The sequence below is a fragment of the Phyllostomus discolor genome, chromosome 2, assembly GCF_004126475.2.
Source record: "Phyllostomus discolor isolate MPI-MPIP mPhyDis1 chromosome 2, mPhyDis1.pri.v3, whole genome shotgun sequence".
Lineage (NCBI taxonomy): Eukaryota > Metazoa > Chordata > Mammalia > Chiroptera > Phyllostomidae > Phyllostomus > Phyllostomus discolor.
Window position 1 is genome coordinate 24,508,269 of NC_040904.2, and position 27,620 is coordinate 24,535,888.

The window sequence follows — 27,620 nt, forward strand, 5'->3', positions numbered from 1 at the left end:
AATAAGGGCTTGGTGATGATGAACTCCTTTAACTTGGCCTTATCTGAGAAGCACTTTATCTGCCCTTTCATTCTAAATGAAAGTTTTGCTGGATAAAGCAATCTTGGATGTAGGTCCTTGTCTTTCGTGACTTAGAATACTTCTTTCCAGCCCCTTCTTGCCCGTAAGGTCTCTTTTGAGAAATCAGCTGACAGTCTTATGGGCACTCCTTTGTAGGTAACTGTCTCCTTTTCTCTTGCTGCTTCTAGGATTCTCTCCTTCATTTTAATCTTGGGTAATGTAATTATGATGTGTCTTGGTGTGTTCCTCCTTGGGTCCAACTTCTTCAGTACTCTCTGAGCTTCCTGGACTTCCTGGAAGTTTATTTCCTTTGCCAGATTGGGGAAGTTCTCCTTTACTATTTGTTCAAATAACTTTTCCACTTGTTGCTCTTCCTCTTCCCCTTCTGGTACCCCTATAATTTGGATGTTGGAATGTTTAAAGGTGTCCTGGAGGTTCCTAAGCCTCTCCTCATTTTTTTGAAATCTTTTTTCTTCATTCTTTTATGAATGAATGTTTCTTTCTTCCTTCTGGTCCACACTGTTGATTTGAGTCCCAGTTTTCTTCCCATCAATATTGGTTCCCTGTACAGTTTCCTTTATTTCACTTAGCATAGTCTTCATTTTTTCACCTAATTTGCAACCAAATTCAACCAATTCTGTGAACATCCTGATTACCAGTGTTTTGTACTGTGTGTCTGATAGGTTAGCTATTTTTCATCACTTAGTTGTTGTTTTTCTGAGACTTTGATCTGCTCTTTCATTTGGGCCATTTTTTTTGTCTTGATGTTCCTGTTATGTAGTAAGGGGCGGAGCCTTCGGTATTCACGGAAGGGGGGGGCAACCCATACCACTGGGTTGTGACACTGTATTTGGAGGCGGGGTCTGAGAGGGAACAATGGCACTTGCTCCACTCTTCACCAGATTTCAGTCACTTCCTCTGCTATGCACAAGCAAATTGGGCCCTCTGGTGCTGATTCCCAGGTGGGTGGGTTTGTGTACATTCTAGAATCCTGTGGGTCTCTCCAACCAACTCTCCTGTGAGGCTGGCAGTTTCTCCCCATGCCTCAACCCCTGCAGATGTTTTCAATCAGTGGTTTGAGGCTCTATTTCACAGTGCTGGGGCCCTGGGTTGCGTGGTACATCCTTCTCCCCAGTTGTTTCTCCCAGTTCATCTGCATGTGAATGTGGGACTTCCAGGTCCACCAGCCACTGCCTTACTCACCCCACTCCTTAGCTTCTGCCTTGTTGCAATTCCTCTCAGCCCAGCTGCCCATCTCTGCCCCTCCTACTGGTCTAGATGAATATTTCTTCTTTAACTCCTTGGTTGTCGGACTTCCATACAGTTCGTTTTCTGTAAGTTCTGGTTGATTTTTGTTTTTAAATTGTTGTTCTCCTTCTTTTGGTTGTGCGAGGAGGCACAGTGTGTCTACCTACACCTCCATCTTGGCCAGAAGTCCTTGATCCTTGCTTTTATTACATTTGACTAGTAGGTAAAATACCATCTTAAAATATGTGATCACATCCTTTGCCTGCTTATTAATCGCATTGCCTAGGAGAGAACTTTAGCTCTTTAGCCTATAATAGAGGATCCAGTTTCATACCTCATGTTCTCTATGCTCCAAATAGTTTTCCCCTCTTTTTTTCCTTGGTGATCTCTAACTCTTCCTTCAAGCTCCAGATTAAGTTCAATTTTTAGTGTGGCCCCTTCTCCTGGTTCCCATTGAAATAAGCTTCTTTCTGTGGGATTCATGAGTGGCAGTGTGACATAGAAGGAGGAAATAACTTTCAGAAACACAGTGACAGTTCTGCAATTCATGTTAGGCAGATATTAACCTTTCTGAGTTTGCTATATTCTTGTGTTATATATTTTTTAAAAAAAGTATAATGTGATCTCTGAAAATGTATGATTTTCACCTGGGAAGATGGGGATGGTAAAATGAGATAGTGGTGTAAAGAACCTCGCATAGTCTCTAGTACATACTAATGTATCAAAAAATGTTTAGTTCCTTATGCCTGGCATAAAATAAATATGCCATGTTTATAGAATGAAGATATCTCCATCTGTCTAAAACAAAGCTCTAAAATTTTTAGACATATTCCAAATGGCTATGAGAGGTCAGTATTACTCCTGAGTGTTTATCAGTCTCCCTTCCTCTATATTTCCTTCTCTCTCTTTATCCCTATTTTCTCTCAAGCTTAAGTCGTCATAAGCACTGAAGCACTGAAGTAGAACCCATGCGACACATGTGCTCCGTATCTGACCTAGACCACGAGGCTATTCCCAATAAGTCTGAAAACAGAAAGTTCCCACTGCAAATGCATGCAGGTCATAGTGACCACTTCCTTTTCCCTAAGTGCTAGTAAATTATGTATTTAGTAACCTACATTGGATCAACATCAGATTCGATGGCCCAGAGTTTATAGACTTCTCCTTTCTCCTTGATTTCCCAAAAATGCAGAGCACTTTAGGACAACCAATTTGTGTGGGTAAATCCTACTTTTCACACACACACGAATCCAAGGATCAGGCTGTATTAAAGCTATTACATAGAACACTTTGTATAATAGCCCAAGCATACAATGTATGATACATTGGTTATTTATCCAAATTTCTTTGCAGTTTAATGTCCTAGAAAGACACATACAATTTGAAGACATGAATATACTCTCTGTCTGAAAGTCTGAAGATACTCAGTAGTGCCCAGAGAAGAGGCCTGCAGAGCCCTCCACTTAATACTTTTACTGAAATGTGTGAGTCCGAAGTTGAAATAAGGGTTGGCCCTATACTAGTGAAGAACAAGTTCAAAATAGTAGAGAAGCATCATATGGCCACCTGGCCCCAGCTTGGATCTCCTAATGTGGTGAATATTTAATGCACATTTGGGCTGCCCAGCACCATTCTGAGCTGGGGAATATTTTACCTTAGGAAGTCTGCCTTGCTGAGGTAGAAGCCAGAAACAGACTTTCCTGGACTCGCTAGTGCTAGGCCCAGGCTTCAGACCATGAGATGCCCTTGGTCAAATAAGGTCTATTTCAAAGGGAATTAGAGAGATGAGAAGAAAGAAGTCTCCATCTGGAACCCATGCTGACAGCGGACGGAGCATGGTAGAAAGTCATCTGGCACCCAGAGATGGCGGTAGGACAGGCCTGTGCTAGGGTCCCATGTGGTGACTGTAATGCCTGCTCCCAGGGACAGTAGTGCTGGGAGGCTCTCATGGCTCCTACACCAGTGCCATTTGGGAATTTCTCCTGATCGTGCAGCCTCCAACTGTGAGTATCTGGCCCTTCTGGAGGCTCTATCTACCACCTACTGTTATTTAGAAAATTCTTTTACTGCTTAAACTGCCTAATAATAATTCTGCTATTTGCAACTAGGTACCCTAACTGGTTAACAGATATAACCAACCTTGTTCAAGCCATTCACCTCTACAGCCCTGAATTTTCTCAGCTAAAAATGAGGGTTTTTGACTAAACCACCTCTGAAGTGCTTTCTAGTCCTAAGAGTCTGTATTTATTTAATGCTCCAAGCTTACTTTTCAGGGTGACTTTTCAGGTCAATTCACAGACCAGCCTTCAGAGGTTTTGCAATTTGGAAAAGAAAACCATCGCACACCATGTTTCAAAAAGCGCCTTTTTCCCTCCTAGAAATGATCGTGTTTCCATGGCATCGTGATCCCTCTTACTCAGCAGGCATTATCAACAACGTGTTAAGCCAACATTGTCCCCATTGAGGAAGGGCACAGTATTGCTACAGGAGACAAATGACATGGAAAGAAATCAATATTTTTGAATGCCCATGAAATAAATACTGGATTAGGCACAGCCATACATATGAACTGTCTCATTTTAATCTTCAGAATAACTCAGAGATAAGAATTATGATTTTCATTTTATAGATGAGAAAACAGACTCAAAGCCATTCAGATATTTGTCCAAGTCCATGCAACAAGTGAGTGGTAGAGCAAAGGTTCAGTCTAGGTCTTCTCTTTGCCAGTTTATGGCTTGGTCCGACACCCAGAATAAAATTGGTCAGAAGAGTTGATCTCCGCACTTATTACCAAGTCTTCTAGGTCAAAGTGGACTTGAGAGTTGAAATTGTCTGTTTTAAAATTAAGAGCAAGTTGGTTTTGCCTGAATAACCTAGGAGATTCTTAATAAGGCTCATGATGAGCTTCCCAGGAGAATGGAATCTTAAAGAGAATTTCAAAGATGAGAGGAAAGTCAGATGCATACCAAGAATGCAAAGACTCAAGAAGAAAAAAATACATTCTTGTTTCCTGATACCCTCCCCCCTTTTTTTTAATAATCTCTCCTATTAACCCAATTCGGTTACTAAAAACAGAAAATAAAATGAAAGCCTAGCATCCTGATGTATGTGACGCTCTCGCAGGAAACTACTAAATGTTTATTAAGGCCATACCATACATGAAAGCAAAGAGGGAAAGCATGGAGCCTGTTTCACATATTGTTACAAATCTGTAATGTTAGAATAAAAGGGAAAACTGATTCCTACCAATTATGAAAATGTACAGGATTAAATCAATAGCTCTGCCAGATCTGACCAGCATCTGGTCTGCAGCAGGGGCCAAATAGATCTCATTTGGGATATTTATGAAAAGTAACTTCTAAAACATAAATCAGGACTATAAAATCATCATCTGATTACCAAAAATTTTAAAAGCAGAGAAGAAAGCGTACTCAAGTGTGAAATATGGTTTTGGAGAAGGGAGGAGGCAGGCAGCTTTAGCACAGACAAGCAGCAAAACTCAAAGAGCAAGAAGAGGGAGGGATGAATGTCTCCTGTAGAAAATTTAGGCTGTGCCTTTCTGGACACGGCCCATGGTGAGGAGTCAAAGTTATAAGCCATTTCAGTCCAGCTCTTCTTGCCACCCAACACTTTTATTTCAACTAACAATGTAGGCCAGCCAGAAAGAGACTTGGGGACTTACTTGTTCAAATAATAATTTTAATTTGTTTTTTTTTTACTACCTGAATGTGATCTTAAACCCAACGAAACCCGACAAAGAACTTATGAACCCAAGTATAAAAGAAAGAAAATATTGGTACATTTAGAAGTACATAGGATGTATAAACATAGGGGTTGGGTTTCCAGGATACCCAAAAGGGTATCCAACCTTTTGGCATCTCTGGAAGAAGAAGAGTTGTCTTGATCCACACATAAAATACATTGTGACATGTAATCACACACAAAAACACCTCATAATGTTTTAAGTAAATGTATGATTTTCTGTTGGACCACATTCATAGCTCTTCTGAGCTGCATGTGGCCCATGGGCCGCAGGTTGGACGGCCCCGGACGGTTCTAATTTGTAGCACAAAGATAAACTATGGGATCTGGACTGCTGGAACTTCCCTGAGGATCTGTATCAGGAAGACTATGTTGAGGTCTTGGAGACTTCCTGCTTCTCATCTTCCATCCCATAATAAAGTCTTAGCTTTAGGTCCCATTTGTTCAGTTTTAAGGAATGCCTAATTTTAGACTCAACCTAGATAGAGTTCTGTGATTATATGATTTTTTAATTAGGTAAACTCAGTATTCTGTTCTTCTATCTGTTCCTGAATCATGAAGAGATTTACAACAACCCTTTCTTCAGCAGGGTGGGCAGGGGAGGAGCAGTGAGGTTTGATGGGGGAGAGAAATCACTGAAAAGAACTGCCTTTGCGGAAATCTTTTCACTGGCTGGACAGGTGAGCACCCAAAACCTTTGTTAAATTTTTTTCTAATTTCAATATATAAAATTACATGAAGAAGTTCATTTGTTTGACAAACATTTTTAGCACTATCTGTCATGTATTCTAGTAGGCATGAAGGATATAGGATGAGAAAGATAATGTTATCTTCTTTGAGGGGACACACAGTTTAGTCAGAAGGATAAAGAATGTGAACAGGTTATTTCAATGTGCTCTGGTAATAGATACGGGGCACTTAGGCTCAGAGAGCCATAGGGACACAGAGGAGGCAGGAGATCAAGAAGAACTTCCTGGGAGAAGTGCTGCCTGAACTAAATCCAGAGGAGTAATCTGGAGTGAGCCAGGGAAAGAGAGGGCCTTCTAGGCAAGGGAAAGAGCTTGAGTATAGACACAGAGGTCACCAGCAGCCTGGTGGGGAGAGAGGACCAAAGGCGGTTCAGTATTTCTGGAGTGTACTGAGAAGTGAGAAACATCTTCTCTGAGAGAAGTTTACTCAACACACGAAGAACTAAACATCACTGCTATTTGGGAAGTCTAGAAATTGCTAGAAGATTCCATTTTCCACCAGCAAAAATAGCAAGGCAGGGACAAAGCTGATCATTTTACCCACTTAGATATAGCTACAGCCCAAAGTGCTCATAAGGTACCCAGAGTCCAAAATGACCTAAGACAACAGATGATGTTGAAAGAGAAAACAGAAAGTGGATGGTGAAATTAGCCTGAGCAGTGAAAGATGTTGATGTAGAGTGAGCCAGAATCACAGGAGAGAGCCACTCAAAATTATCTTCTTTCCTCTGTAGGGAGCTGCTGATGTCTGTTGGTTTGTTGCTGGTTGGCTGGCTCTGAATTAACATAAGATAGAAGATCATTCTGATATTTCTAATTAGCCACTACTTCTCTGCTGCAACAAATCAATATTTGTAAATTGAGTGCCTCTTGGTTATGTAGCAATTTCCTCTTAAATATTTTCATGAACTTCCCCTCAATTGCATTTGCATGGGAAGCAGATGACAATCATTGTTAAGTGCCACTTTTGGGTGAAAACACTGAAGGTCCCCTCCAGAATGGCTGATGACTTGCTTTGGTCACCAAGCCAACCACTGGTGAGTAGAGCAAGTTTTAGAATCCTGACTGAAATCCAGGCACTCCCTGGTAACAGTGTCTAAAATAATAAAATAATAAGTGACTTATGAACCGAAAGACTGAACAGTGTGTGCTTAATTATTTTGTCTGTTTCCAGGAACCTAGAGATCATACGCAACACTGTGTATTGGAGATTCCAGAGCAACACAAAATGACAGAGGGGAAGAAGCAGCTTTAGAGGCACACAGACAAGAATTCAAAAATCAGTTATATACTAGCTGCATGACTTGAGACAAGTCACCTAATGCTTTTAAGTATCAGTTTTCTCATCTGTCAGTTGGGAAAGCAAAATATTCCTCACGAAAATAAAAATGGTAGAAGAAAAGCATTTTAGGAGGGTACCTGGTATGAAATGTTACGTCAAGGGTCACTATCATGAAAATGACCATTACTCTGTACCCACTTACACCCTTCATCCCAAAGCATAATGCTGGAAGTTTTCCAGCAAATCCATAGAAAGTGTTGCCTTGTGTACACTTTAAAAGGTTTCAAAATATCAAAAGCTCGCTTTTGGCTACACAGTGATGCATCTGCACTCTCTAAGCACCCGGTAACCAGTTGGAACAATGTCCTAATGCCTCTGTGAACTAGTTTATTATTAATTTCTCTCTGCTGATCACGACAGAGAGCATACAAATCATTGATCGCCAGCAATTGTTTTTCCATGCTTGGGATATGACTAAATGGCCTGCAATGTTGAAAAAGAGATGATTAAGGGGGGAAAGTGATAAAACAGATGTTGAATAAAAAAAATACAATTTCCCATTGACTAAAGTAGTAGTTGCACCCAGGAGAATTAGCTACACAATACATTCTTCCCTCAAGGGCTTGAGAAGCATTCTGTTCCTGTTCATTTGCCCCCTGGAAAAAAAGCCCAACCCCCTCAGGGAGTCATGAATTATTCTGTTTATTACCCTAGTCTGTAATGTACTCTATATCTTAAGTATACAGACTTTCAGGTTAAAATCCAGTATATTTCTTAACGCTTACTCCGGTCTAGGAGTCTAACAAGCGGCACCACACCTTTCATGAACTTTAACAACAACTTCGGCAAGCTGGTTTGCTCTCACACTCAGAAAAACCACGACTGAAATGTAATACCGTCATGCAAACCTCTCTATGGCTGTAGTTTCAAGGAAAGGTACCAACAGCTCTTTTCAAGTGGCTTTTTGCTAACAGCCATCTACAGCCTAGTAACCAGAGGAGTACCTTAGCATTTGTCAACATTTTTCTTCCTGGGGGTAAAAATAAATAAAATTAAAGTGGCATGGAGGGATGCGTGGGTAAAAATAAAACCAGAGACCTGTGTTATTCAAATGATCTAAAGCATTCCATGTTGAAAAAAAAGTGTAAATACTGCTTATGTGACCAGAAACCTAAAGAAGACACAGGACTATTTGTTATTAGATTTCTGTTTAATATTCATAAGAAGCTTTTAAATAGTTACTTCATTACTCCCCCACCCCCCACCCTCCAAAATATAAAGATGCTGAGTTCCACCACCTAAGGCTATTGGCCTTCATTTTTAGGACTCTGCAGGAAAAGGAGTAAAGATATTTGGGGAGGAAAAATGTTAAGATATTTTGGAATGATGATATAAGGACACAGAAAGGAAAATTTGTAAAAAGAGCCTCCTCAAAACTTACCTACTGAGAACTGTAAGTTCTAAGTTAAGCTTCTTGTTGCCAGGAGTTAAAATTCTGAAACATTAAGATTCCACCCAGAAATTTCTCAAGTCATTTCAAATGAAGATACCAGCTATTTCCTTTCAAAGTGAGCTATAATCATTAATATTTCTATTAAATGTTTTGACCTAATTTCTGAGCCCATGGGAGGACTGTACTTCCTGGTCCCTTTGTGTTGAGTGGAGCCATTGACTAGTTCTGACCAATAACTGCCAAGCAGAATGGACATATGCCACATCTGAGTTGTGCATTTAATTCCTGGAATCATTCCCCAGAGATTTCATGTTCTGTCTGCTGTGATAACAGGCAATACTCCAGATGATTGCTCTGTCATCCAGGAATGTGGACAACCATCTTGCTAACTGGAAATGGATATGTAGCATATGAGAGAAATAAACCTTCATTGTTTTGGGTTGATGAAATTCAAGGGTTTTGTTACAGCAGCATAACCTAACACATGCTGATGAATACACTTTATATAACTACACAACATTAACTCACTGAGATAACTTCCCTTGGTCAGGACCACTACTCTCTCTCTCTCTCACCCTCTTTCTTCCCTCTTATTAATTCAGCCATAGCACTAATTCAATCTAAAATTCTTCTTTGCTGTACTGTGCTTAACAAATGTGATGTTGACAGAACATGATAATTTATGGCCAGTATCTTAATTTACGTATTGGACACTTTATTAACCTATACTCTCTGCAGCCTGTGCATTTGTAATGGGTTTATAGTGGGACTATTCATTTATCCCTGTGTGTGAAATGGGTCATTTGTAATTCACCTGTGGCATGACCAGACATTAATTATCAGGATCAGGATCTCACTAATAGTGAGACCGCTAATTGTGAAGATAAAATACATTCTCCTGTACTTCGAGAAATCCCTTGCCATTTCTAATAGCAGTGACAGCACATTTTATTAAATTTAGATTACTAGGTTCAAATCTAATTTAGATCACTAACTTGGCTAACACTTTACCAATAGTATAAGCATGGGATAGGAAGGAAGAATATGATCATGAATAAATAAATGTTTTATCCCTGTCACTGATAAAATAAAGATGTGCTTTTCCAGAATGTTCAGTGTTCTAGAAACAAAATTTAAATGTCCATATCAGATTATGCATCTATCAGAGTCCTTTGATTGTGAACAACAGGGTCTGTCTTTGGATAACAAGAAAAAATGGATATTATTGTGATGATATGGAAACGCTCACAGGAACCAAAAGAAGGCTGCATAACAACTAAAATCGTGCAGGAATCAAGAAGTTCTAAACTGTCTTGGCAAAAAGAATAGGCTAGGTAGCCTTACAGGGGCAGTTCCAAAGAAATGCATTAGGTCATTAGTCATTCTCTTCAAGGTTTCAAGTCCAAAGAGAAAATACAACTGCTGATTGCTAAGCTTAGATCATATGTCCATAACAGGTCTATACAAGGTGGTGGGAGGGAAAATCTGGAAGGAAGGAAGTTTAGCTTACAAATTATAAGAACAGGATCCCTAATTTATCATCCTAACAAAATTGCATGCAATTTTGGAGAATAATGTTTATTCCTCAAAAGGAAGTCATAGTGCTACTCATAGGGGAAATGTCTGCTGGGTAGCTAAAGAAAAAAACATCAAGTATCTACTGTAGCCTACATAAAAATATTTTATGAAGGCTTTAACTGAAGGCTTCCATAAGTTAACATGCACCAAGACATGTTATCTATTTGATTCTGTAACATATCAGTCAGAATTCAGTTGTGAAAAGAAATCACTCTGGGTGTTTCAAGCAGAAAAGGATTTAATGTAGAGAATTAGAGGCTTACTAAACTAGTGATATACAGAAATCAGAAAGTGCAAAATGCAGGAAACTGCCACCAAAAATATCAACCTACAACCCCAAATTGGTTGATTTACAGGAGGTGTCTGCAAGCCAATGGTAGATGTTCATGTCTGTCATCTGCCAAAGCCTAAGGATGACCTACTCCGCCACAGGAGCAATAGTGGGTTCTGCATATCTTCCGTTTTACAAATCTCATACCTCACTTTGGTGAACCCATAACCTGGAGCCCTGCTGCAGTGATTCTGGGGAGAGCAGTGCTCAGGCTTCCAACTCCTGCAGTTCAGGAAAGCACACCGAAATGGGGAAATGGTGCTAGGTTTCCAACAGATAATCCAGCACTTAATAAATAGCTCATTGTTTGATCTTTTTTCCCTTCAGAAACTGTCATTAGCTGGAAAATTTATGTAAAATTGGAACTTTAAGGTTATTAATTCCACTCATACTTTCTAAGTAGGTCTCTATAATTCAAGGTTATTTTCTTCCATCACCTGCTTCTTCTCTCACTTATTTAATAAATGTTGGGTATCTACCATGTGTCAGGCATTGAACTAATACGTGCATTGGTGAGGTAAGTTAAAAACCATAGTTCCTTCCCTTGGGAATTTTGCAGCCTAGGCAGATGACTAAAGCAAATACAAATATGTGTACAAGGCACAATGAAAATATAGGGAAGGAAGAAAGACTTTCCAGGACAGATGACTTTTTAAACTAAAATTTGAAGGATGACTAGTCTATCTTTAGGCAGTTAAGAGTAGGGATGGTATTCCAAGTTTCTCTTTTTTTACAGGAGTTCTGTTCACCTTTTCTGGCACCAGTATCTCACTATTTTGAGTACTATAATTTTGTATTTCAATATCTAGTAGGCTAAGTTATCCTCATACACTTCCTTTTCAAATACTTTTTTATTTTTCCACATGCATTTTTACAAATAATCACTAAAATTGTTTTTACAACTTCCAAAGGGACTTTGATTGTATTTTATTAGATATAAGCCAAATAAAGCCAAAGGGCTTATATTTTATTACATGACAATTTAATCTCCAAAGCTCAAAAATAAAGCCAAGGATTTAGCAGAACTACTAGACATCACCTAGGCAGTCCTTACTTGATGCATTTTGTATATTTCTTTTTTTTTAAGCCTCATTCTTCCTAAATTTACCCCTGAATTGTGGTAAATTTACTGTAAGTTTCTGGTACAGAATGCTCAGCATTGATTTTTCCTGGAACATACTGTGCTCTTTGATTTATTGATTTATCCTCTTCTTTAGTTAGAAAGTTTTCTTCTATAATGTCTTTAAATACATTTTCTGTTCCATTTTTTCCTCTCTTTTAGGAATACCAATTGTGTGTGTGTATATATATATATATATAACTTCCTTTGTTCCTTGATTGAATTTCTATCTGTCATTTTCTCTAGAACTGATTTCATACTTACTTCCTTTGTAGTTTATTTCCTCAAACCTATACATAGTGTTAGCTTATGGTCAATTTCATTTTAAGTTATGTATCATATAATTTTCGACTTATAAATTTTTCTATTTTTATTTGTGTTACTAGTTTTCTTTTTATCTTCTTCCATTATTGATGGACTCACAATCTCTTTTTTTAATCCCTGTATCAATTCTCAGAACTTATTTTTTTAAAGAGATCATACTGTATATAACTTCTTTGAAGTATAGAGACATACTTAAAATCTTTTGTTATTTTCTGTGAATGATGCCTCATGTGAATGTATATTCTTCATCTTTCTTTTGTTTATCTTTTTGTATTTATTATCTTTACCAAATTTTCACACACTTCCCATTTTTCTGCTTATATTTCAAAGGAGTCACTGCCTGCTCAAGAATATCAGTTTAGTGTAAGACAGAAGAAGAAACTAGGGAATTCAGAGTCCTTACTTAACTTTGTGGTTGTATCACTTGGCTATCACAGCATTAAAGATGTTTAATAAACCACTCCAAAACTCAGTGTCTTACAAAACATTTATTTTTGAGTTGGTGAGTTGGTTGGAAAACCTCTGCTTCAGCTGGGGTTGGATCCATGCTTCCCACACGGTTAGTATCTTCTCCATCTCACTCTACAACCAGGTGAAAAGGAAGAATCTACCAAGGACATGCTCTTCATATGACCATCATAAGAGCACTAGAGGGCAAGCCAAACTAAGAAAGCATATTTCAAGCCTCATTTTGCATCATATTTGCTAATATTCCATTGGCCAAATCAAGTCACATGACCAAAGCTAAAGTCAACAAATGAGAAATATACTGTGCCACTAAGAGTCATGGAAGAGCATGGATATCTAATTCCATCAGAGGAGGAAGTAAATAATACCACGGTTGCCTTCAACAAACTGATAATAAACTTTGTGTTCAGCAAAGTTCACCCAGTCAATTATTTCTGCTATCCTGGGGCCCTCCTCCTCTCTTGTTTCAGGCTTCAACTAACCAGTGAGATTCACAATAAAACCATTAGGTGATAAGCTCTTGGTTTCTGATCTGGAAATTACTGGCATCCTCTCTTGCCTTCTTTCACCCTTCACCCTTCACCCATCACCTCCAGCGTTCTCAATCTCCCTGAACTATACCACAATAGACAGTGGAAATAGCATGCCAGCATGGTTCCTCCTTCAAATCTACCTTCCCCACCTTTCAGTGGGTGTGGTGAGGTCTCTCTAGAGGCCTTTCAGCCTCTCCCTTGACCTGTCTTTGCCCCCAGAAGCATCATTGTCCACAGTCATCAGATTTATGGCACATTAATCCTAGATTGTAACCTAAGAAAAATCCGAGGGTCCACATTTCTACTCTTAGCTAGCTCCCACATCTGAGCCTGGAAGCCACAGCTTTTGCCATTTGTGCTTCTTGCTTTGTGGCTTGGGTTGTGTCGTTTTTCTTTGGTTTCATTGAATAAAGAGGGTTTTTTCCCTCTGTGTTTTTTTGCTTTTTTTCTTTGAAGTTTTGAGGGTTAAAATGTTTTACTTTGCCATTTTAAAATGGAAGCCACAAGATTATATACTGAATGTACAATCAAATTAGAAACCCCAGGATTTTTTAAAATTTGGTTCCACTCAGTCATGTCATCTGATACTATAGTTACACAGTTGACTTTCTGGATTTAAAAGTGTAACTCTAAATTTATCCCTGTTAAATGATGTCTTGTTAAATTCAGTCTTGTCTGAGATTTTAAAGAATCCTGGTGCTGGCATCTAGTATACTTATTCAGCTCTTCCATCTTCACATCATTCATAAATCCAATCATCCCACTGTTAATATGCTCATCCAATCCCTGCTAAAACTGTTGGATCAGGTGGGGCTAAACGTCGCCATCCCTACCTCCCCCACAGTCTGTCAGTCACCATGACCCATTTAACCTACATTTATCTGTCTTGTGTCCAAGGATAATGGAATACATTTTGTCAAATGGTTACTAAAATTCAGATTTTGTTTGTCTGCAGCATTCTCTGGTCAACCAGAGTAGGGAGCTACTCCATGTGTGTGTACCCCAACAGAGCTCCCTAGACCTTTCCTTCACGTGAGGACACAAGAAGTCATCACACCATGGAAGAGGGCCCTCAACCAACCAGGCTGGCACCCTGATCTCAGACTTCCAGCCTCCAGAACTGTGAGAAATACATTTCTGTGGTTTATAAGTGACCTATTCCATGATATTTTGTTATAGCAGCCAGACAAACAGAGATAAGAGCTAAGAATTTTAGAAGACAAAGATAGCAATGACAAAGCAGCAGAGGAAAGAGAACTAGGAGAATAAAAGGGGGGAGGAGGGGAGAAAGGGGAGAGAGAACATAGAAACTTGGTTGAAATAATTTAGCTAGAAAATAATGAAGAAAAATGAAAGGAATGGAGAAACTGATAATATAATTCAGTCATGAAACAAAAGAGAAATGCAAAATATTTTTAATCCTGTTTCCTATATTGAGGGAAGTAAATATCTAAACCAGAGTTATCGATACTATGTTCTGTGAAACAGAATGTTTAGATGTGAATATATAGATGCTTTAACTGAAGAACTTCTCAGAGTCTTTGCATGCCAATATATATTGTTGATCTGCAAAAATGGATATGCCATCCAGAATTGAACAAAAGTTATCAGGAACGTTTTTCATACTAGCCATCTCTCAGGATTAGGGTTACCAGGCCAAATTTTGTGAAATGCTAGCAGAAACAATCCATTTTACTGTTTGACCTACTTGGAGAGCACATGGAAATGTTTGCCAAATTTACCTGGACTTTACAAAAAGGAATTGCTTTAGTTTGACTTCCTTTATTGGAAAAGAGGAGGGTAAAGCACTGCTCTGTGATGTTTAGCTCCAGAAACTGGAGTCCAAATGAAATTCACATAGGAAACAAGACTTAAGTTAGAGAAAGGCAGTAGGGGAAAGACAAAAAAGAATTAAACTTGAAAGCAAGTTCATGTTCTGCCATTCCTAACCAGAGACCATTGTTTGAGCAAAGAATGTTCTCTATATTTTCTGATCTGTAAAATGGGGACAACGCTCATTCTTCCTTGATCACAGAGCTGATGTGGGTATCAAGTGAGATAATGTCTATGAAAACATATTGTAAATGTAAAGCACTTTACATGGTAAATATATATTAATTGGGAAATGCTGACTATTATAACAAGAAAATCTCAGTGGTTAACATAACAAAGATCTATTTCATGCTCAAGTCACAGTCCACAGCAGATTACTGAGGTGGGTGTGCTCCACTAAATTATTCAGAGACCCCCTTTCCATCTGGTGATGCTTCATCATGTGACTTCCAAGGTACTTGAAGGGATGGGGATACAAGGAAGTCTTAATGGGCCATCCCATTAACCAGAACAGGCTAACTGGCCCAATATACCAGCCAGTGGCTGGAAAAGGCATACTTTCAGGAGGAGAGAAGAAGCACACATGCTGGCATCTGCCGATACAAGGTGTTGCTAGTAATGGCTAAAAGCAGAAAGAAGATAATGTCTGTGCCTTGCACCCTGCCAGCCCAAGGGCTGTTCTCGTGGAACCATCTAAACCTATGATCTAACTTAACTACGACTGATTCAAAAGGAGGAGTTCACACTTCAAGCTGATAAAATATAATTTAAATCTATTCACTCTAAGTAAAAAGAAGTTTTGAGCATTGAAAACCAGGCAAATGAGATCCTCATTATCACTTTCTAATAATTAAGTAAAAGCAAATGCTCTCAGGAAAAAAATTCTCCTGCCTTCCTCACAGTATGAGGTGCGACATGCCTTACAGTACCATTTCATTTGCAGAAAAGTTAAATAAGAATCTCATTAACTATTTTTAATAATATTTTATCTTGTTACAGAGATAATAAATGTTCATTGTAGAAATGTTTAATATAGATAAGCAGCCATTACTAAAAACTAATCACCGTTAACATTTTCCTTTAACTATTCTGTGTCACATGAAAGTTAGAGATTTGAAGACTGCTTCTGCATAAAGAAAAACATGAATGAAATGTACCTGGTCCTATCATTTGCTTTCTGCATAATTGACATCTTGTTCATGTTCTGGCAATTGTGAAGAAAACCTGTTCTCTACCCAGCTCAATCTATAGCAATAACTCACCTGGTAAATTAAGTATGTGTTTAACCACTCCAAAAATGAGTGATCGTAATTTTGTAGGTTGACTGGGCTCAGCTGGGCTATTCTTCTGCTCCAGGTGGCATTTGTTGTGGCTACAGAGACTCACAAAGGCTGTACCATGAAGGCGGCTGGCTCACATGGTCAGTAGTTGGTGCTGGATATCAGCTGGAAGCTCACCCTGAGCAGTTAGCTGAGCACCCCATTCCTTCACACGGGCCTCTTCACAAGACTCAAGCTTCTCACAACATGGAAGCTGGGCTGCAGCAGGTGAAGGTATAAAATGCAGATTTCTTAAGGCCCTGCCTCAAAAGTAATGTGGTGTCACTTTTGCCACATTACTTTGGTCAAACTAGGTCACAGGTCAGCCCAGATTCAAGGGGAGGATAAACAGACAAATAACAAGGGTCACATTGCATAAGAACATAGGAGGGAAAATGATATTGCTGAGAAATATCATTTAGAAACATGGGTAACAAGGGTATCTGACTCTCATCAGTGCCTTTAAGGACACCCCCCTCTTCCCCACCCCATTGAGGCTACAAGGCATTTATAAAAAATTATAGCTACCACCTCTTGTGCCCAGAGACTTCCCCCAAGCCTTACACCCTACCTTCTATTTCAAGCCTCCTCACTCTTTAAAGGAGCTTTCTAGGACTTGCACCTTGACACTCTCTCTCTTGCTGGTCCCTGTAACTAATAACTCATTACAAGACCAGAGGCAGTCCTAGCATGCCTCCATGAGAGGAACCAGAGACTGCACACTCAGTTGGGAGTGGAAGTCAAACGCATGTCGTTTGTACTTGGAATATAGATTCATTTGGATGATGGGGGTGATGGTGCTCTTGAGGGAGTTGAAGTCAGGTTGTGTGACCACTGCGGAGCATTGTGTCAGGAAAGCAACCGGAGGTGGAGGGAGGGAGGTTCTTCTCAAGACACTGTCTCCAAACAGACAGACATATACACACTCACATACACACAGTCACATACACTCATACCCACACACCACTCACATAACACATGCTTATAAACACACAAACTCACATATACTTCCTATAAACACATACTCACAAACACTCTCACACTCACACAAGACCCACACAATCACACTCACACAAATGCATACCCAAAGCCCGATCTCTCAGTCCCTTAGCAAATCTGAAGGGGAGCAAAGGAATCACTGATTTCCATTGACCTCATTCTCTAAAAGTGGTACCTTTTCGACAATTTTTAGGTAATAGGTGGCCATGGTGCTTATTGACTGTGATCTTGAGATGAAACAGTATGAAAGGAACATAGTAAAGAGGATGTGGGTGGATGCTTTCTTGTGCTTGCTCTACACCACCACATGGTACACCTTACCTCGCCACCCAGGCCCACCTACCTGACGTTAGAAGCTGGCTGTGCCTCTGCTCATAGTTCCACTTGTTTGGGGGTGGGAGAGGCAGACCAGGGTTCCCCAAGACCATTTCTGGTGGGAGCTTTCCCCACAGAGACATTGATCAATGATTAGATGCAGCCTGCATTAGCCCCAGGGGACTGAATTCCAAGAAAAAGACCACGTAGCAGAAGCTTTTCTATTGTCTAGCCTTCGACTGTGGGCTTCAGAAAGCAGAAGGAAGCCCGTTCTGGGGAGTATTTGTTGAGGTCAGAGGGAGAGGAGGTCAAGGTTATCCTAGAGCAAAGGGATGGGAAGTGATAGCTTTTCTAAAAATTCACCAGCCCCTACCATTTTTAATATTTCTTTAGTATTGTGAAAATAAGAGGGTTAGAGGGAGATAAAGGTGAGCCTTTATCCAACTGAGGATACATACTGTTTTTGTGCCTTTGCACATTTATTTCATTTTAGTGTCAAAGAGAAAACAGCATGTTAAAAGCCCATGAACACAGTTCATTTGTTTTATTGGTAAGGTTGAAGCAAATCATTTGAAAAGATCTCTACTTTATATCATGATGCATACGTCAACCTTTCAACTTCAAACGTAGCCACCAAAACATCAAAGTTGACTTTTTTTTTCTTTTTTGGTTAAGTGCACAATGACAAATGTACCAATTTTAGGCTCCAAAAGAAAACCTCAACCTCAGGCTGACTTCTCTCCATTGAGGGCTGGTAAATCAGAGAGAGAGACAAAGAAACTGCACAGTCACATCAGATCAGCCCAGCAAATATTTACTGGCCATCTTCCAAGCAACAGGCACTATGCTGGACTCTGGAAATAAGATGAGTCAAAGGGGCCCCTGTCTTTAAATGGTTTATAGCCTGACAAGACAGGCAGAACGGGGAAAGATACTACTTGAAATCACTGAAGCATACACAAGGTGTTATGGGATCCTGAAGGAGGCACGCTCAGCCCCACTTTGAGGAGACAGCACCAGACCTGAAAACCACAGAAGAAATAGAAGATACCCAGGCCAAAAGTAAACAAAAATAAAAAAGAAGCAGCTGACTAGAGGACAATCCAGCCTGAGAAGAAAGAGGCTGAGGGACTGGAAACAGCAAGGTGTGTGCAAAGGACAAACCCCAAACCATCCAAAGCCTCCAGGCGTTCGATGTTAGTCAAGGAGCAGCAGGAGATGAAGCCGAGGAGGTGGGAAGGGCAGGAAAGACCTTGTGTGCTTGTCAGGAGCTTATATATATCTGGAGGTGATGGGAGGCAGGGGACTCATGTGGCCAGATTTGCATTTTTAATAGAGTCCTTCTGGCAGCAGGGAAAAGGATGAATGGGAAAGGGAGGCAGGGGACCATGTGGCAGGGATGTGATCATACCAGCAAGAGATGACAAGGACCAAAGCCAGGTCCCCTGCGTTGGCTTCCCTGTCTTTTCCACTTCAGATGGGTTGCAGCTCTATCTTCATTGCCTTTGGTTTGTCAGCCTCTGCTTATGGGCCTGCTGAATAAATAGAAGATGCCCAGGCCAAAAAACAAAAAGGCAGCTGACAAGAGGACAATCCAGCCTAAGAAGAGAATGAGAGACTTGAAACATCAAGGTGCATGCAGAAAACAAACCCCAAGCCTTCAAAGCTTCCTGGAAGCAAAGGGACTCCCTGGGGTGACACACAGTAAAACGTGGCGGCAGTGCAAAATTTTCATTATAAAATTGGGTTCGACTTACAAGCCATGTTGGTTTATATGCTGCAATCTATACCAACTCTCCAGCCACCTGAGGAGGAATAAGGTTAAACAATGCACTCTGCTTCTGGAGACAAGGGGACTAGCAGTGGCACTGCCCTGGCCAGCGGTGGGGCTACGGAGGAGCAGGGAAAAGGGATCCAACCCCCATGTTAGCTGCAGGAAGTGCCTGACAAAGAAGGCAGTAGGCGAGGGATTAGATTGTTGATCGCATTTCCTCATTCTCCTGGATTAAAATTTTACGCACCAGCTGAGTATGCTTCCCTGCTCCTGGACTTGGGCTGGACCATGTGACTTCCTCTGACCAATGGGATGGCAGAGATTGACAGGGGCCTCTGTGCAGCTCCCAAAGCCATGAGAAGAACATGCTCTGACTGGCCGCTGCCCTGCCCACCTGGGCACTAGAGTGACACATATGAGATGGAGCCAAACCTGCCCGCAGCCTGAGCCACAATCACCATCTAAACCTCAGATGACCCGCAGACCCATGAGCAAGAAAAGTAAGCATTCGTTGTTTAAGCCATTAAGATTTCAAGGCTGTTTTCAATGCAGTGTTGATGTGGCAGTAGCTTAAAGATACACACCACTAAGACACTTTGACACCAAAAGGTTCCTGTGAGTATCCATGAATATCAGTTTGCCATGTACATCAATGGCAAAAGGCATCCATGCTCTTGTTGGCTCAGCCGCCTCTCCCTGCCTGAGAGACCCACGCAGGACCTGCCAGGGCCCAGGGTCCTGCAGCTCTCTCACCCCAGCACAGCCGTCATTCAAGTTTAATGAACTGCTCTTCTATTTGTCTCATGTCACTGTTTTCCCCAACTCGGCTGTACAGTACCTGGACTGTCTAGGAAAACCCATTACCTCTATTAGTCTGCCAATAGCAAATCAGTAGAATTGCTTGTTCCTTAATTGATAGAATACACTCCCCTCCTCCTGATAGATTACCCTGGTCTAACAGCTCCAAGACTGATTCCCCAGTGTCCGACTACCATCCAATCTGGAGCAATCAGTTTATACTTTCAGTAATAAATCCTAACCTATCAATATATAATAGCTCTTCATAATCAACATCCACAGATTCTGTCTGGGTTCAGAAGCAACCACCAGCCATTTTTTACATGCCTATAATTAGCAGTGGCCAGATGACGTTCATGCATCTTCACACAATACTCCTACCTGGTCCAATAACGATAACACATTTTACATAAATTTAAGCTGATTGAATTCCCTTGTCGGGGTATGGAGATACAAATATATTTATGCACGTGTAATGTCCTGTAAATTAAAATAGTTCGGCTGACCTAAGTGCCATGGTGAGAGAACCTGGTCACACCTTTCCAAGAGGCTGGCTGCAGGCCACTGTGAAGGACCACCAAACCCAGGTCAGCGAGCATGGCTCTCCGGACGCGGTGATGCTCATCATTGGTTAAACATCATTGATCTAAGTGTGTTTTCCAGGCTTACTGAAGATCTCCTATCCATCTAAGAGCAACTAGTTTTAGACCAAAATGCACAGTCCACTCACATTTAACACCAAAAGAATACTGCCCTGCAACATTACGTCTGAGGAAGGATGAAGATTTTATGTTAAGAGGGAGAGTTGGGGAGGTGGGATGGGCCCGGCAGCTGAATGCAGATCCCGCACATGCCTCTTGCAAGTGAGTTCACCGGCCATAAGGACAAGAGTGTCCCCTTGCTTCTTGTAAATTAAATGTCATGAAAAGAAAGCTGGTGAGAGGAAGGGAAGAAAAAGTGTCCTAAACAAGGTAATAAAACTATAAACTTAATGAGGGCCAGTTTACTGCTTTGCAGTCTCTCTACTTTATAACATGCCCTTATGAGCCAGCCTGTCAGGATAATGTAATTGAGAACTTGCTATAAAACATATGTTTAATGGAGCCAGGGGCCAAGGAAAACACTGTGTAATTGTAATAAGCAGGCTGGTAAGTAAAATGATATCTTTTAAAGGTTAAAATAGAGTTGCTTTCAGAACTGGGCCAGTCTGCTTCTTCAAATATTGCTTTGCTAATGATTTCTTCACTTCACTTACAAAATACATCTCTGAGGAGATTTGTTACAAATGTGATCCCTGCCTGGGAAGTAAACTGCTGGCCATACAGAAGGCTTGGGCATTTATTCTTTAGTTTTATATAACTTGGAGAATGGTGTTAAAATTGGCAAAAGCATCTGAGGCACACCAGGCCACAGGATTTTTTTTTAATCCACTCATTGTCCAATGCAGTTCCACTTGAAAGGGATACAACAGCAAAAAAATTGATCCTTTGTGGCCCATTCTCTTTCCAAAAGGTAAAAGCAATTCCCATCAACACAGCCCAGTACTCCATGGGGTCATCTCCATTCTGCTCTGGGGAATTCGTGGCTCATCAGGGCATGAATATTTTTAAAAACAAGAAAGAAAAGTGAGAAATGAAAACTGATTCTGGGAGCTGGAAGACCCTACCTGTTAAAGCCTCACCCCCCAGTCTAAACCTAGTACTTGCCAAGCATGACCTCAAAAATCCTCCTTTGGGGAATTAATAGATGAGCTTGTTTAATAGTAACCTTTCAGATCAGTACTTCCTAGGCTGTTCAGGTTAGCAATTTTTAAAAACACTCAAATCCACCCATTCCATTCTACCCAATCCTACTGGCCGTTGTTTGTTGTGTGGGAGGATGTGGGGAGGGAGGTCTTCACAACTGTTAGTGGAACAGCCTGGCTCCTGCTGAGAAGACCTCAGGAGTTAGCCCTCCCTCAGAGGAGTTGGTGACTCTCCATGTGACTGTTGGTGCTCCGTGTCATCTGTCTGGAGCTCAGTTAAAGCACCTGTAACAATCAGAACTTGTATAAATGGTACCACAGGGATGGGTCTAGCAGGTCTCTAACCCACTTCCAGATTTAAGGAAATTATATGCCAGAGAGATTTCTAAATGGGCCCTCAGTATCTGTCCTCCCTCTTCTACAGGAGTAAAACTCCTGAGTTTTAGCTCACCTAGCTGAGCAGAATAAAGACTGCATTTCCCAGCCTTCCTTGCAGTTAAGTGTGGCCATGTGACTAAGTTCTAGCCAATGAGTTGTAAGCAGAGATGTCATGTGTCAGCTTCCAAGAATCTTCCTTGAAAGACAATTCACATAGGTTCTTTCCTACTTCAGCTAGTATACTGCCTAAAATATTGATGCAATAGCTAGAGCTCTCACTGCTATTTTGGACCTTAAGGATAATGGCTTAACCTAGAGATAGTAGACAAGAAGCTGAAAGGGGGCTGTACTCTGAATTTTTCATCTAGGCCTGGATTACCTACCTCTACACTCCTATGCAGAAGAGAAATACACTATCTCACTTAAGTCACTGTTATTTGGGGCTCTGTTATCTGCACATAATATATGCATTGGATGCAACACGTTATTGTATAACTAAATTATTCATTCAGCAAATATTGACAACACTTATATATAGTAACCATTCAACCCAGTGAGCTTTTGAAAAAATAAAATCATTATGTCAACTTTCTTTTTTCCTTGCTCTATCAGACCCCATTACATATAGAATAAAATCCAAATTCCTTTTTGTGCCCCACAGATCTATGAAATCACGTCTGACCATCTCTTGTACCTTTTTCTTTCATGGCTCAGTGTTGCCCCAAACACTTATGTCTTCTTTCCGCTTCTGGAACCTGTCAAACTCATTCTGGCCTTGGGGATTTTACAGTTACTATTTGCTCTTCCTGAAACACTCTTACGCAGCTCATTGCGTGACTGATTTGCTCTAATTATTCAGGTTTCTGTCCAAATGTTACCCCTTAGAGAGGTCTTAACCAGCCTAAGTGACTTCCAACACACACACACACTCACACTCTGACACCAGACTGATTAACTGCACACCCGTGATTGCATTTTATCTTCTTCAAAACCTCGAGAGGCTCTTACTTTTTTTATTAACCATCTTCTTCAGGTAGAGTCTAAACTCCATGAAAACAGAGACCACACTGTTCTTTGCTGTACCCGAGAGCCAGAATGGCGTCTGACACTGAGTAATCATCCAGTAAATATTGACTAAGTGAGTGGGAGATCCAGAGCCCTGTGCTTGGGATAGGAGAAGGATGGGTGGACCAAAGGTAAGTAAAAATGGTGAACTTCTGACTCAAACAAGAGTGCAGATAGGTTTATACAGGCCAAGAAACCCTTGGACACAGATTGCTTTGGAATTCAGAATTTTTCAAATTTTAGAAAGATAACTTAGTGTATATATTATATATCATGTAACACCCAGAGTGTTTTGGACATTCCATAATCAAATATGTAATATTTTTGCAGAAAATATAGTATACTCACCCTAAGTGAGATAAAAAAAATGAAATTAACTTTTTGTCAGCTCAAGGAAGATTTGACCAACAATTGCAGGCCAGATCTTTTTGCCAAAGATTATGGAGAAAAAAATTAATTTTCAGAGCATTTTGGATTTCTGGATTACAGATTAAGGACTCTGAACCTGTATTTAAAACAGCATTGAAGAGACTTCTAGAAAACCATGATACATCACAACTAATGCCTGGACAACCCTTTGAATGGAAGTATTATAGATGCATAGCTATCTTTCATTCTTCTTCTTCAGTCTAACTTAATTATTGTACTTTCTCTTCAGAGAATATACAATATTCTCTGCCCAAAGCTCCTAAAATATGTGGGGAAAAAACTGTAACTGGTGATTTGGTAGTCAGGGAACTACCTGAGGGGCTTGGGTGTGAGGATGAACAAGTAACTAAGACAGTAGTAGCTGGCATTTACTGAACATTCACCACATGCCACCACTGTTCTAAGCCCTGTATTTTCTATTTTCTCATCCAGTCTTCACAACAGCACTATAAGTAAGCATTTGTTATTATTGTCATTTTTACGAATGAGGATACTGAGGCCAGAGAGATTAAATGGTTTTCCAAGGTCACAGAACCAATAGGAGGCAGAATCAGAACACAAACCCGAGAAGTCTGGTGCATGAGCCATGCTATGGATTTACCCCCAAGTGGTATTATTGTCTGGTGTTTTTGTTTGTGAATTATGAATAGAAAACTAAAGGAGAATTCACAATTTCAGCTACTTCTCTTTCTCCACTCTGCACCATAACTACCTCTTCTCCACCTTAAATTCTAGCCACGCATGTGACAGGAAAGCCACAAATTGGGCGTCATCACTTTGGAGAGGGCTACACAGGAAAATGAAGAGGTAAATACTCAGATCTCGGAAAGGGACAACTCAAGGGTAAACAGTGATTCATAATTTAAAAGGAAAACAGAAGAGGTCCGGAGACAGGTCAAGTAGGGCTAGAGAAATGAGACCAAGGCAGGAGGAGCAACCAAAGAGATCAAAGGGTAGGGCTTCCAGAAGCCTTTCTCTGGCACCTGGGAGCTAGAAACCAAAAGGGATGATTAGCCTATTTAGAGGAGCAGGCTCTGTGCTAGGAGGCCAGCAACCCATCTGGCGTCCTGGCCTGGGTGGCCTGCTCTCACTGACTCATCACAGCCACCAGCTTAGCAGAGCCAGGGTCTTCCATCTCTCGGTGGTGTGATTCTTTCCCCCTACAAGGAGAGCAACTGCTCGCGTCACAACATGTGTGCAATACTGAATGAGTGTTAAATATTTACTGTGCTGTGTCAGCCTTGAAAGTACAAAGATGAATAAGGCACACCTTACCCTAAAACATCTCGCAGTCTCCATGGAGAACAGACCCAAATGCACATGGTACAAGACGTTGTTTTCCTTTCATTCTACAAATATTCATGGATCATCTACTATCTGCCAGGTGTCAGGCATAGAGCAGAACAAAGAATTTAAGGTCACATGAGCACAGGAGCCAAGCAGTCGAGTCATCCTGATACATTTAAATGTACGGAGTTGGGCTTGGGGGGTGGGAGGGACCGTGGCAACCTGGCGAGGCGCAGTCTGGTAAAGGGGCCAGACATTTCCCGGCTGCCTCAGGGAATGCAGGCTCAGTGTTATCAGATCTTCTGATTTTGCAGAATAATCCAAAACTCAGAATTTCTCTGTGAAATCTCGTAATGTTTAAATGTTTCAGCTAATACAAAATATTCCTAACACCCTACAGTTGCAGGCCGCCATGTTGTAATCTTCATGACACAGCAACTCGATAGGCCTGGCTGACCCTGTCACCCACTGCAGCCTCTCCTCAGCCCATCGGAAAGTGCCCTTCCTTGTCACTCTCCACTGTCTGGGCCCTGCACCCCTCTGCAACCCCTCCCCAGTGGCTTTTCCCCATCCAGGGTCTCCTCCCGACCATCTCCTGGCCCCACCCCCTTTCACTCCCCTTCGCTTTACTCCCCACCAGCCTGCCTCTCTTTCCTTCCAAAGAACATGGTCCAAAGGCTTTAACCATGGCTCCCTGGAAATCCTTCCTGCATTTCATCATCCCGGCCTTTTCGTTACCATTTTCTCACTGAGATGGGGGAAAGTAATAAAACCAGTTTTTCAGAACTCCACCCAGCTGGTTAGGGAGTAACAAAAGCATGCACTCTCCACATTAGTCCTTCATCAGGTGGGGCTTATGGCTCTTTGAATGTGTTCATCTCTCCGCACAAGAAACTTTATTGCCCATGGAGCCAGGTCTGTGCTCACAAAAAATTTATAGACATTTGGAGTTTTGGGATTGTCTTCTTCCATAAGTCTGGTCAGTTATTCCTCTGAAGTGAGGAGGCCCTGCACAAGACTTCTTTCTAGGACTGGGATACATTACAAGCTAAAAGGTCAGTGGCCATTGTAAGCAATAACAGAATGCATATCATAAATTATATATGCATGCAAGTACATGTCAGTGTGTATATATATGTATACACAGAGAGAGAATCTTATAAGTGTTACTTCTAAAAAGATATTTTGGGAAAAAAATAACTTCCCTAGGTTTGTTATCAAAATCTCCAAAGATGTTTTCATTTTTTAGAAAAACTTAAGCCTTTGTTGCAAAAATATAAAACATCGTAAAAACAATTGCAGGTGACTAGCCAGTCTTTTGTAATATTTCTAAACATAAGACAAACAATAATGTGAAGTTTTTTTTCTTTGGAGAAAAAAAAAAGAACACAATATTAGTCCCAGGAAGCCTCCACATATGGGAATAGGTGCAGGGGAGGGAGGGGGAACCCACACTTTATAGTTTTTTGAACCTTTAAAACTGAAAAAATATGTATCCCTGCTTTCTGTATATGCACATAATGTAAAATTTCATCAACCACAATATTTTAAAAGACAGAAATCATGAGATATATCACATCTAAATGGAAATATCATCTAAGGAAGGCACCATTTATCAACATCACTTTGAAATGCAGTGGAGGATGTGATGGCATTATGTAGATCTCAAATATCTATGGGTGAATGAAATTGGGTAACCTTAGCAACCCCAGGTACATCCATGCAGCTATAAATCAAATGTCAGCACTCTGAGCTATGCACAAAATAAAGAAATAATTCTTTGAAATATTCATAACGCTATGCAGTGTATTATTTTGTAAGTCTGTCCCCATTATGCATTTTTGAATCTCACTTTAAAAGAAGGAAAAAGACATAACATTTACATAACACACCACCCCTGCCCACCCTCCCACCCACCCACCAACCAACCAACATCCACGGGAGCTTCTAGAAACAGACAGACCTGCACTATATACTAATGGCCGCAGCAGAACTCTGGCTCTTATGTGTGAGAAGGAAAGGGAATTTTCTACACGGGCAGCTAGTCTGACAGCAACCCAAATGGTTTCATATTGATTATTCCATTAAAAAATAACTAAATAAGAGATGAGAATTTTGGTCAAGGTGTCATGATACAGGTACGGTTTTGTATGTGTGAAAGTAATATATTCAGTATTTCACCGTCGGAAACCGAGACTGGCTTTAAAAATACATTCTTGCTGGCACGGAAATATACCAGTCTTCTAATCGGGGGGAATGTGTCAATATGGAATTATAACAGGCAGCCCAAAATAAAGTCTTTTATTGCATTTACACTCAAGATTTTTCTTCGATAATCTAGTTTGTTTGGTGGGGCCTGTGCTTTACATAAATGCATTTGTTAGCCCCTCATGCCTGAAACTCCATCTCCGCCTGGGTACCACATACCTGTGATGACTCCAGGGGCCATCAGACAGGAGCAGCTGTGACATGGGGCTCAGCGTGATTCTAAATCACACACAAGGAAACGTGCTGACACGACAGAAAAAAAAAAGACTGAAATACTCAGGCTGACTAATTGTTTTGTTGTAAAAGTTTTATAAGCATATTCAGTTTAAAATATCCAAACACAGCTAACCAGTTGAGTCATCCTGATACATTTAAATGGCTGCCCTGGGAAATAACGCAGCTTTACGTATACAATTAGACTGTCATTTTACAAATGAGTTCTCTGCGCTTTGCTTTGAACGTGGCACCAAATAGACAAGAGGTTTCAACCAAGAATTTACCAA